This window comes from Macaca mulatta, chromosome 13 (assembly GCF_049350105.2).
Source record: "Macaca mulatta isolate MMU2019108-1 chromosome 13, T2T-MMU8v2.0, whole genome shotgun sequence".
Classification (NCBI taxonomy): Eukaryota; Metazoa; Chordata; class Mammalia; order Primates; family Cercopithecidae; genus Macaca; species Macaca mulatta.
Window position 1 is genome coordinate 94,726,702 of NC_133418.1, and position 11,981 is coordinate 94,738,682.

At 43.6% G+C, this 11,981-nt stretch overlaps 1 protein-coding gene and 1 long non-coding RNA gene across 2 annotated transcripts in view; both read right to left on the bottom strand.

Annotated features, from left to right (window-relative positions):
* LBH (LBH regulator of Wnt signaling pathway) overlaps nt 1-11,714 on the bottom strand; it is a 50,375-nt gene extending 38,661 nt beyond the window's left edge. The window contains 1 exon segment of the mRNA NM_001194275.3: nt 11,686-11,714. The gene's annotated coding sequence lies outside the window, so the exon portion shown is untranslated.
* On the bottom strand, nt 68-4,455 carry LOC144333805 (uncharacterized). Its single transcript, XR_013402868.1, has 2 exons — nt 4,275-4,455; nt 68-705 (listed from the first exon to the last, which is right to left on the bottom strand). It is a non-coding gene; the product is annotated as an uncharacterized LOC144333805 (long non-coding RNA).
* Nucleotides 11,715-11,981: the final 267 nt, after the last annotated feature.

Sequence of the window (11,981 nt, forward strand, 5' to 3'; positions counted from 1 at the left end):
TCTGTTTTCTGGGTCTACGCTAAGGAAATAACACTGACCTCAATCCAAACAGAAGCAGAAAGTTCTCATCCAATTCACATTGTTTTACCACCTTTTGTTTGTGTTTGGGTATTTCTAACAAGTAGCAACGAACACCTCCCAATGACTTCGGGGAAACAGGTGTGACTCCAATATGTCATTCCTTCCTTCCACAGAGCAGTGACCCATATGGGGAGCGCCAGCGGGAATCACAGTGACAGGACCTGCACCAGGGGTGAGCATCTTATAATAAGGAGGGAGGGGTCCTCGTGGGGTTGCTGCAGTAGCCCATGAGGGAGGTGGTGTATGCAAAGATAGAGTTTCAAAACTTAGCAACTGTTCAGATGTAGGAGCAGAAGGGAAAGGAACTTGGGAAAGGCTTGGAGATCTTGAGCTTGAGTGGCTGGAAAACTGGCATCATCCGCTGGAAAAACAAAGTCAAGAGGGGGCTGGTTTGGGGAGAAGAGGGTCATGTCCCTTTCCCATGTGATGAACGGCCACTGAGTAGCAGCTATGGCCAGCGGTGCTGGCAGACCATCCATGCTGGTGGTTTCTCTAGCTCTTGGGTCCACGGTGGCTCAGGTGTTTGTTCCAAAGATCATAGGCCAGGCAAGTCTTTGTGCTTGGCCTCTGTTGCAGATTGGGTTCTTCAGAAGCAGATGCCAAGACAGGTTTTGGGACCAACACCTGTGCAAAGAAGAAGGAAGAAGCTGGCTTGGGTAGAATAAAAACCCTAAAAGAAAACCTAGGCAGTACCATTCAGGACATAGGCATGGGCAAGGACTTCATGTCTAAAACACCAAAAGCAATGGCAACAAAAGCCAAAATTGACAAATGGGATCTAATTAAACTAAAGAGCTTTTGCACAGCAAAAGAAACTACCATCAGAGTGAACAGGCAACCTACAGAATGGGAGAAAATTTTTGCAATCTACTCGTCTGACAAAGGGCTAATATCCAGAACCTACAAAGAACTCAAACAAATTTACAAGAAAAAATCAAACAATCCCATCAAAGAGTGGGCAAAGGATATGAACAGACACTTCTTAAAAGAAGACATTTATGCAGCCAACAGACACATGAAAAAATGCTCATCATCACTGGCCATCAGAGAAATGCAAATCAAAACCACAATGAGTTACCATCTCACACCAGTTAGAATGGTGATCATTAAAAAGTCAGGAAACAACAGGTGCTGGAGAGGCTGTGGAGAAATAGGAACACTTTTACACTGTTGCTGGGACTGTAAACTAGTTCAACCATTGTGGAAGACAGTGTGGTGATTCCTCAAGGATCTAGAACTAGAAATACCATTTGACCCAGCCATCCCATTACTGAGTATATACCCAACGGATTATAAATCATGCTGCTATAAAGACACATGCACACGTTTGTTTATTGCAGCACTGTTCACAATAGCAAAGACTTGGAACCAACCCAAATGTCCATCAATGATAGACTGGATTAAGAAAATGTGGCACATATACACCACAGAATACTATGCAGCCATTAAAAAGGATGAGTTCATGTCCTTTGTAGGGACATGGATGCAGCTGGAAACCATCATTCTCGGCAAACTGTCACAAGAACAGAAAACCAAACACCACATGTTCTCACTCATAGGTGGGAATTGAACAATAACACCTGGACACAGGAAGGAGAACATCACACACTGGGGCCTGTCGTGGGGTAGGGGGAGGAATAGCATTAGGAGATATACCTAATGTAAATGACGAGTTAATGGTTGCAGCACACCAACATGGCACATGTATACATATGTAACAAACCTGCAAGTTGTGCAAATGTACCCTAGAACATAAAGTATAATTAAAAAAAAAAAAAGAAAGAAAGAAAGAAAAAGAAGTCTAACTGAAATGCAGGCTCAACAAATCTTGGCCAATTCCGTGAGGAGTTTTGGAGCTAATATTACCTCTCAGAGTGATCTGCACAGGGACAAAGTGGCTGGGCCTTTATTCCCCTGCTGCACTCAATCCACAGCATGGGCTATCCTGGGAGGGCATGATCTTGGGGGAGGCAGCTCTCTGCAGCCGTGGCAGACTATGAAGGAACAAACAGCTGGAGGCAGGCTGCTGGTTCCGCACCCGCAGCTGGGCGGCAGGCCCTCCGTAGAAGGGGGATCTGGGTGACACACTTCATGTCTTCCACAGACCCCAACCCTTCCAGCCCTGCTTCATTGCCTGTCTTCAGCTTGCCATGCACCGAAGAGCTCTGCAACCAGGAGGATCCTCGGGAAAAGGACAGATCAGATAGTAGCTCGTCTGCTCCACTTCACAGGCGATAGAACTAAGGCCCACAGAGAGGAGTTGTCTTTCCCAAGTTCCCACAGTCAGTGACTGGTGAACCCAGGACCAGCACTTAGTCCCTCTTTCTCCTCGGCCTCGCTTGACCGGAGACTACTCTGTGGCCAGAGGTTGCAATGGGAAGACCATGGGCCTGGCCTGTGCATGGGCTATGTGCTGTGCCTCTGTCTTCAATGACTGCAGCTTTGCTGGAAACCCTAAGGACTCCCATCCCAAAGCAAAGAGCAAAACTGGCACAAGACCTGGGGAGAAGCCTGAATTCAGATTCCCAGAGAGGCAGGGCCCCTCAGATTCCCAAAGCAGTTTCTTTCCTCTGATTTTTGTCCTAGGAGTAAGCCAGCTCAGCAGAGGTCATTCTGGAGTCTACCATAATTGTTCTTGCTGGACCAGGCATTGGCATGGCCAGTAGCCTGCACTGGGATGTCATAGGAACCATCTCAGGAAACTCCAGCCCAGGAAACTCCCTATGGTGTACGGTAGGGCTGTTGCTGTAAAGATGTAAAATATAAAGAACAAAATTACATATGTCTTCTTTGGAGGCCTTCAGTTTGTCTTGGGACTTGGTGCTGTATTTTCTTCTGTGCGATAACTTCCCAGGGATGGAGTTGCCGTGGACTTCCAGGAGGGTCCAAATCTGGCCTCCCCACACTGCAATACAAATCATGGCAATACAAATCATGCAGCCACAAATCATGGCTGCATCTTGGCACCACCAGGAATGAGGTTGCAATGTTAATGGGGCCCTGGAGCAGCCTGACTTGTTGAGTGGTCACCAAAATTCAGGTCTTTCAAGGGCCTGGAGGGAGAGTCTCACATTGTCCTCACGTTTTCCTGATGATAATGAGTGGCCAGGGTCAGCCAGTCAGGCCGCCTCCCTCCTTGTGATCCAGACATGACTCAAGTTTGTACATGGAAGCTGCCTGGGTTTTGCAAGGACACACCACAGTTCTTCAAGGTATTTAAATACCTCCAGGTGGGTCAGTCTGGTTATAATTGCCTTCACTTTGATGTTTCCACGAGCTGGGGCTTTTTTGTTTTTGTTGTTCTCCTGGAGTTCTGAATGGCCTTTACGAGGCATTCTTTCCAAGCTGACACATCAAAGCGGCTCCTCCTGGTATTAATAACTTTCTCCAACTGCATGTCCTAGGGGTGAACACATCAGCACCAGAGGGATCTGAAAACCAGTCTTGTCCCCCTTTTGGAGGAACTCTCTTTTGAAGAGAGGACCTCCTAGGCCAAATGTTGATAACCAGGATTTCTGAATTCCTGAGCTTGGCCCTGACAATGTACAGACGAAATTACTCATTTCCAGGTGCCAAGAGGGCCGATCACCACCAGCAGACAACGCCCGTCTCTACCACAGGCGTTTATTATCTTTTGTCTTTGGGTTATTTCAGATCACTGTGAAAGGAGGGAAGGTAGCAAGGAAATCTTTTGGAAATTACACATATAATGCATAAATTAACCTCTCTTAGCTTCAATTTCCTTGCCAGCCAAAGGGTGGGGGCGGGGCGGGGATAATAACACCCACCTTGCAGACTTGGTGTGAAGAGTTATATGAGATGATAGCAAACATCTGGTACAGCACCTGCACCCTGCGTCAGTGCTCCTTAATCAGTAACTATTTTGACTGTGTAAAATGCATACCATCATCTGAGCATTAAGACTTTGCAAATTCAGAGAGTGGTCCACAGACCAGCACCCCTGCCATCACCAGCCGCTTGTTAGAAAGGCAATTTTCTCAGCCATCCCAACCCGCTGAATCAGAACCTGCATTTTAATGGCATTCCCTGGCTGACCTAATAACACATGACAGTTTAAGAACCCTAGATTTAAGGGACAGGAATTTTACCTTTGAATTTGGTGGTGATGGCATTTCCCTTGGCAACAAACAGACAGTTAGTGAGTCCATCAATCAAGTTAGGGCAATATTTACCTAACACAGCGTGCTCCTGGGCCCGGGGCTCACCTTGCTCACCTGCTCTGCTCACCTGCCTCCCGCGGTCACCTGCTCAGTGGCCAAGACTCCTGGGAGATTGCAGGCTCCTTGTTTACCAGGCAAGCACAGATAAGGTTTCTCACAGCCCCACCTGAGCGCCTGTGCCAAGGTAAACGTGCTGTCCAGAATGGCTCCCTGACTGGAAAATGTGTCAGTCTATTTATTTCTCACTCCCACTGGAAAAAAGGTGGGGTGGGGGAGTGATTGGTCATGATGTCATTCTTTCCACGGAACTTCTCAAAGGCATTGCATTTCTCGGTGACTTCCAGGCGCTGCCTGTGTGTCTGCACAGTACGGAGCACAACTGGCCAAGAATGGAGTTTCTCTTCCTTCTCCTACCATGCTGCCCCTCCTCCTCCTGCTGCTGGGGCTTTTATTCCCTGTGGGCCTTGCAGGCAGCACTGAAAAGGAACCTGGAAGCCATGAGGTGTGGGAAAGTTTTCCTGACATTTCTCCCAGAGGTAAACTGCAGAGAACTGGGAACAAAGAGTGAGATGATCCTTCTAAAAGCCATACAAAGAATCGATGACAGTTGCATTCATCAAAATTCTTGCTTACATTTCTCTGGAGAAAAGCTAAGATTTTCTCATTGGGTTTCTGGCTCCCCGAATTGATGGGAAATAGTAGCAGATAGCACTGGAGGAAATCTGGGCTCACCCAGAAATCTGGGCTTAATCAATGATTTCTGCCATTCATCCTTCTTACCAAGAGGCTCCTACAGTTCCACATTGCTTCCATCCCAAGTCAGAGGTACTTTTTGAAGATACAAAAGTTAATAAATTAAGAGAGGGGCCTTGCGCAGGCCAGTACAGAGAATTTTCATGAACGAAGAAATAGAAACCCAGTCCAATTTAAAAGTATTACAATTTTTTTTGGTAATATTTCAACATGTAGATAAAATCAGAGACTGATCCAGTGAATAGGAGTGGACCCGTTTTCCAGCTCTATTCTCTAGGGTAGACTTGCAGTAACAAACAACCCCCAAACCTCAGTGGCTGACAGTACTGTCTCCCATTCATCCTCCCATCCTCCTAGGGTTGCCTGGGGGTGTCATGCTTGCTCAGGGACTGGGGAGGACAGAAGCTTTGTCTCTGGGCTGCCATGTTGGCCAAAGTTTTTGTGCACTGGCTCAGGAGGCCAGAAACACAAGTCAATTCCAGTCACATTTCATTGGCCAAGGCAAATCTCTAAGCTGCTCCTTATTCAAAGTGGGTGGGGAAATGGAATCCTACTATGGGCCTGGTAGGCAGAGAGCCAGAAGTATTTGGTGGGTAGCACGAATGATGGCCACATCAGCTTTAGCAAATATTAACACATTGCCTTATTTGCTTCATGTCTTTTTACTTCAAAGAAAGTAAACACCAGCGAAACAATTGAGTTCCTCTCTGTACACCTCCCTCATCCCATTTTCTTCCCTCATTTCCCAGAGCTAAGCACTGTTTTGAGATCAGTGTTAATCATCTTCATGCATGTTTTTATACTTTTACTATTTTTACTACATTTTTTATGTATCACAAACATTGCAAAGTATTATTATGCAGGCTTTTAAACTTTATATAGTGTATAATCATATCTATAGTATCATTATCTTCTGCAATGTTCATTTCTCCTTTAGCATTACAATTGTGAGATTTGTATCTATGCTGACACATACTGTGTTGTATTCCATTGTATAACTATAATACAGTTTAATTATCTATTCTCTTGTTGATGGACATTTAAGTTGTTTCCAGTACTGCAGTGAACATCTTAATACATGTCTTCTTGACTATATGCCTAGGAGTGGAATTTCTGGACATGATCATCTTCAACTGTATTAGTTGTTGCCAAATTGCTCTCTGGAGTACTTGGATCAACTTACAGTTCCACTAGCAGTGAATGAGACTTCATGATTTAACATCTTTCCCAACACTTGGCATTGACATATACTTTTGCTATCTGGTGGGTGTGAATGGTGTCTCGTTGTTTGGATTTGTATTTCTTTAATAGTGAGAGTAAGCGTCTTTTTATATTTTTATTGACCTTCTGGAGTTCTTCTGTGAATTGCTAGTTTTGCCCATTTTCCCCCATATGTTGTCTTTTTCTTAATAATTTGAGAGATTGCTTTACATATTGTATTCATTGCAAGTGTTATCTTCCAGCCTATGGCTTGTTCTTCACTTTGTTCTCATGGCCTTTGTTGTACAAAAGTGAATTTTAATGTACTAGTCAACATACCACTTTTAAAATTAAACTAACCACAAGTTTTTATTTGCAGTGTTTTTAAATGAACTCTTCATCTTAAAGTCACAAAGAATTTTTCTATCTCTTCATCTTCTGTTTTAAAGTTGTGCTTTTTTTTAAGTTCTTTAATTCAGCCAGGACTGATCCGATGTAGAAATCTACTTTTGTATTTTCCATATGGATAAAAGTTGCTCCTAGCACTCATTTATCAGATAGAACACCCTTTCCCCACTGGCGTGTAACATCATCTCTGCCCTGTCTTGTTTCCAAACATGGGCAGGCCAGTGACTGGGCCCTCTATTCTGCTCCCTTACTTATCCCTGTGCCCAGACTATATTGTCTTCTTCACTAAATATTTTGATAATAGATCTTGATATCTGGTAGGGCAAGTTCTTCCACCTTGTACTTTTTCAAAATTGTTTCTCAGTTATTCTTGGCCCTTTGCTCTTCCAAGGGAATTTTGAGATCAGATTATCTAGTTCAACACAAAACAGAACAAAACCAAACACAATCCAAACCCAACCAAAAAAAAAAAAAAAAAAAAAGGTTGTGTTGGACTTCAGCTGAAATTCTATAATTGATTTGGGAAGAATTGACATCTTTATGATTTTACATCTTCCTTTTTATTTGTTTCCTTTTATCTGGCGTGTGCTTATGATTTCCAAGCCCTCCATAAGATCCCAAATTTTTTCCTCTTCTTTCCTCTCTAACTCTTCTTACTTTGACCCAAACATGACTTCCTTTCTATTTCTTGTTTTGGCTTCAGTATCTTTCCTGACAATACCATCCATCTCTTTCAAAAGTCTCCTAATTCTTCTAACTCTTTTCAGATGTGCAAAAGGTAAAGCCCGGACACACGTCGTAATGATAGGAGGGGAAGGGAGTTCTGGCAGCCTCCTCTGAGGAGATAAGAAGGCATAATTCCACATGGGGGGTGCACAATAATCTCTCTGAGCTTCAGGATGTAGTATGTGCAGTGGTTAACAGCCCAGCCTGCTCGGTTTGAATTCCAGCTCTATCATTTACCAACTCTGATCTTGGGTAAATTATATAACCTCAGCATGCCTCAGTTTTCCCTTCTATAATGCAGGGATGAAAATGTTAATTCTCTCATTGGGTAACTGTGAAAAATAAATGAGCCAAAGTATGTAAAGTACTGGCTGGGCACGGTGGCTCATGCATGTAATCCCAGCACTTTGGGAGACCGAGGAAGGCGAATCACGAGGTCTGGAGTTCGAGACCAGCCTGACCAACATGGTGAAACCCCGTCTCTACTAAAAATTCAAAAACTTAGTCTGACATGGTGGGGCGGGGGAGTGCCTGTAATCCCAGCTACTCAGGAGGCTGAGGCAGGAGAATTGCTTGAACCCAGGAGGCACAAGTTGCAGTGAGCCAAGATCGTGCCACTGTACTCCAGCCCAGGCGACAGTGTGAGACTCTGTCTCAAAAAAAAAAAGTATGTAAAGTACTTGGGACAGTGCCTGACACATTGTAGGTGTCTCATATGTATTAACTATGATTATCATTACTGAGATACCCAAGGTGCACTGGAAATATGGTTAGTTTGAATGTTCAACTTAGATAATGTCAGAGTAGCTCACTAATCTCAACGCCACAAATAGAACTTGCTGGTTAGTGTTGTATCTTCTCATTAAGCAGAAGGGCACCATGGTATGGTGGATGATTTAATCATTAGTGATCCCCAGTGGTGCTAGTTTAGCTCAACTGTGTTGTAAATTTCACAGAATTAATGAATTCAGGGTTGGATGGTGGCCAAGATAATCTAATCCAATTTCCTAACTCATGTGTAAAACCTCTTCCAATAAACCTTCTACAGAAAAGGCAGATTTTTATGAGAGAAGATCAGAAAGGCAGGAATAGTGAAAGAACATCAGACCTATTGAAAAATGAAATTGAAGAGATGGTAGAAAATAGCATGAATTGATAACGGTTCAAAGGTTGCTGGGAGTAACCATTAAGAGAGACTGGAAGTGAGGGGGTGTTTCTGGAGAGCTGATAGCCTACCTCCAGGAGAGAGAGACTTATCCAGGAAAAAGTCTGTGCCTGGGGAGCTAGGGAGTATTTCTTGAGATTCTATATGACTGCCTAAGTGGGCCATTTGAGGGGCTTGGAACATATCTTTCCCACTTCCCTGCCACCAGGTTGCCAGGGAACGGTGCCCGCTTTGGGTTAAGACTTCAGTTGCCGGGCACGGTGGCTCATGCCTGTAACCTCAGCACTTTGGGAAGCCGAGGTGGGAGGATCACCTGAGGTCAGGAGTTCAAGACCAGCCTGACCAACATGGAGAAGCCCCGTCTCTACTAAAAATACAAAATTAGCCTGGCATGGTGGCACATGCCTGTAATCCCAGCTACTGGGGAGGCTGAAGCAGGAGAATAGCTTGAACCTGGGAGATGGAGGTTGTGGTGAGCAGAGATCATGCCATTGCACTCCAGCCTGGGTAACAAGAGCGAAACTCCGTCTCAAAAAAAAAAAAAAAAAAAAAAAAAAACAAACCGAAAGACTTCAGATGCCCCTATTGAAAGGAAATACATATAACTTATAAGCAGTGAGACTCCTACAGGGCGGGATCTCCTTAAGGGGTTGCAGCCCCAGTAGAGGTCATGGGCCTGGGTGTGACACAGCACAGTCATGAAGCTGGGCTCCCGCCCTGGCTCCACAGCACCTCCTACTCCAGCCCTGTGGCCACTTCCACTTCTCCATTCTCTTAGTTCATTCATTCGTTTAGCACACAGTGGGTACTGATGCCCCAGGAGTACTGAGACAAAACAGCACTCTATCCCTGCCTTTCAAGGTGTGGTAGAGGGAGGCCATAGCCAAACAGAGAAGGGCAGCAAAGCTGACCCTTCTCAGAGCAGGTGGGTAGTGTAGTGGTTAGGAGGGCCAAATTTGGAGCCAGAAGGGGAAAGCAGATAGTGAAGGGAGGCTATATTTGGAGGTAAAATGACTGAGAATTTTTCGGAAATAAAGAAAATATAGAGTTTCAGATTGAAAAATAAGCCAAGTGTTAAACAAGACAAATACAAAAAGGAACTCTCACCTAGATACACTGTAGTGAAATCTAAGAACATTAATGACAAACAGAACATTCTCAAAACATGTATAAAAAAAACTAGATCAACTAAAAGAGAAAAAGAATTAGAATGACAAAAAACCTCAATAACAAAACTGGATACAAGAAGACAATGACATTGGCCAGGCATGATGGCTCATGCCTGTAATTCCAACACTTTGGGAGGCCAAGGTGGGAGGACTGCTTGAGCCCAGGACTTTGAGACCAGCCTGAGGAACATAGCATGACCTCATCTCTACTAAAAACAAAAACAAAAACAAAGAAGAAGAAGACAGCAAAGTAATATTTTAAAGTGTTGATGGGAAAGAACTTCAACTAACTATCATTTAAATAAAAGTAAAATAAAAATAGTATCAGGTATATAAGGCTTCAGATGGCTTATTCCTGAATCACTTTTGAAACATTCTTGAAGCTAATTTTTCAGTAGAGAAATCTGGAAAAAAGGAAAATATATTCATGAGGTCAGAAATGTGAGAAATAGTGTATATCAACAAAAAGATATTGACCAAGTTGGTTTTTTGAAAAGGTTAACAAAATATATAAATGTCTGATGAGACCGGTGGAGAAAAAAAGAGAAGATAAAACCATGCATTAAATACCGAAAGCCACCGGCCATGAAAAGTTTGAGACTAATGCTATTATGAAGAATTATAACTTGGAGGCCTACTAAAATTGATACAATTCTGAAAAAAATATAAAATTCCAAGACTGGAACAAGAATAAATGGCAAACTGTTTTGTCAAATATTCAATTAAGAATTACAATATAATAAAAAACCTTTCTGAAAAGCCCTAGGCTCAGATAGTTTTTTAGATAAGCTCCACCCAGTTTTAAGGATGAGATGGAGCCGGGCACGGTAGCTCACGCCTGTAATCCCAGCACTTTGGGAGGCCAAGGCGGGTGGATCACAAGGTCAGGAGTTCAAGACCAGCCTGGCCAACATAGTGAAACCCTGTCTCTACTAAAAATACAAAAATTAGCTGGGTGTAGTGGCACGCGCCTGTAATCCCAGCTACTCAGGAGGCTGAGGCAGGAGAATCACTTGAACCCGGGAGGTGGAGGTTGCAATGAGCTGAGATTGTGCCATTGCACTCCAGCCTGGGTGACAGAGTGAGACTCTGCCTCAAAAAAAAAAAAAAAAAAAAAAAAGATAATCTCTTGACATACATAAATTACCCCAGAAAATAGAAATGAGTTCCTTCTTTGCTATAAGACTGCTCTAACCTTTATTACAAAGTCAGATAAGGATGGCAGAAACACACACTCACAAAACTATAAAGCTATTTCATATTTAAATTCAGAATAAAATATAAGTTGATGGTATCTAATAGTGTATTTATTTATAGCCTAATGTATTTTAATAACAAACATACAGGAACTGCACAGAAGACAGACAACATTAAAAATATGTATCTGTGGCCGGTCACGGTGGCTCACACCTGTAATCCCAGCTACTTGGGAGGATGAGACAGGAGAATTGCTTGAACCCGGGAAGCGGAAGTTGCAGATCGCGCCACTGCACTGCAGCCTGGGCAACAAGAGCAAAACTCTGTCTCAAAAAAAAAAAAAAAAAGTACTTGCATGTAGGGCTCAGAAAAGTATAGTGAATGGGTGGAATCTACTGTATGATAAAAATGCTGCAAATACCATTTAGTCAATAAGACATTTATTTGTTCTAAAAAGTATTCAAGTGCTGACATTTTCTAGAAAAATTTAACAGGTTTATTTATAATTGTTATAAAGGTGAACTGCTAAAACTTATGCACGGAAACATTCTGACTTGCATGAATGCTTTATGTGCCCCAATCTGTATTAAAAATTCACATGAAAATGGAAAAGCTGCTGCTATGGTTTGGATATGGCTTGTTTGTATCCAATGTTATGTTGACTTTTTTTTTTTTTTTTTTTTTTGAGATGGAGTTTTGCTCTGTCGCCCAGGCTGGAGTGCAGTGGCGCGATCTCGGCTCACTGCAACCTCCGCCTCCCGGGTTCACGCCATTCTCCTGCCTCAGCCTCCCGAGTAGCTGGGACTACAGGCGCCCGCCACCACGCCTGGCCAATCTTTTGTATTTTTAGTAGAGATGGGGTTTCACTGTGTTAGCCAGGCTGGTCTCGATCTCCTGACCTTGTGATCCGCCCGCCTCGGCCTCCCAAAGTGCTGGGATTACAGGCTTGAGCCACCGCGCCCGGCCATGTTGAAATTTAATTTCCAATGTGGCCATGTTAGGAGGCGGCGCTTAGTGGGAGGTATTTGGATCATGGGGGCAGATGCCTCATGTATAGATTAATCCCCTCCCTGGGCATGGGGGTGGGGTAGGAATGAGTGA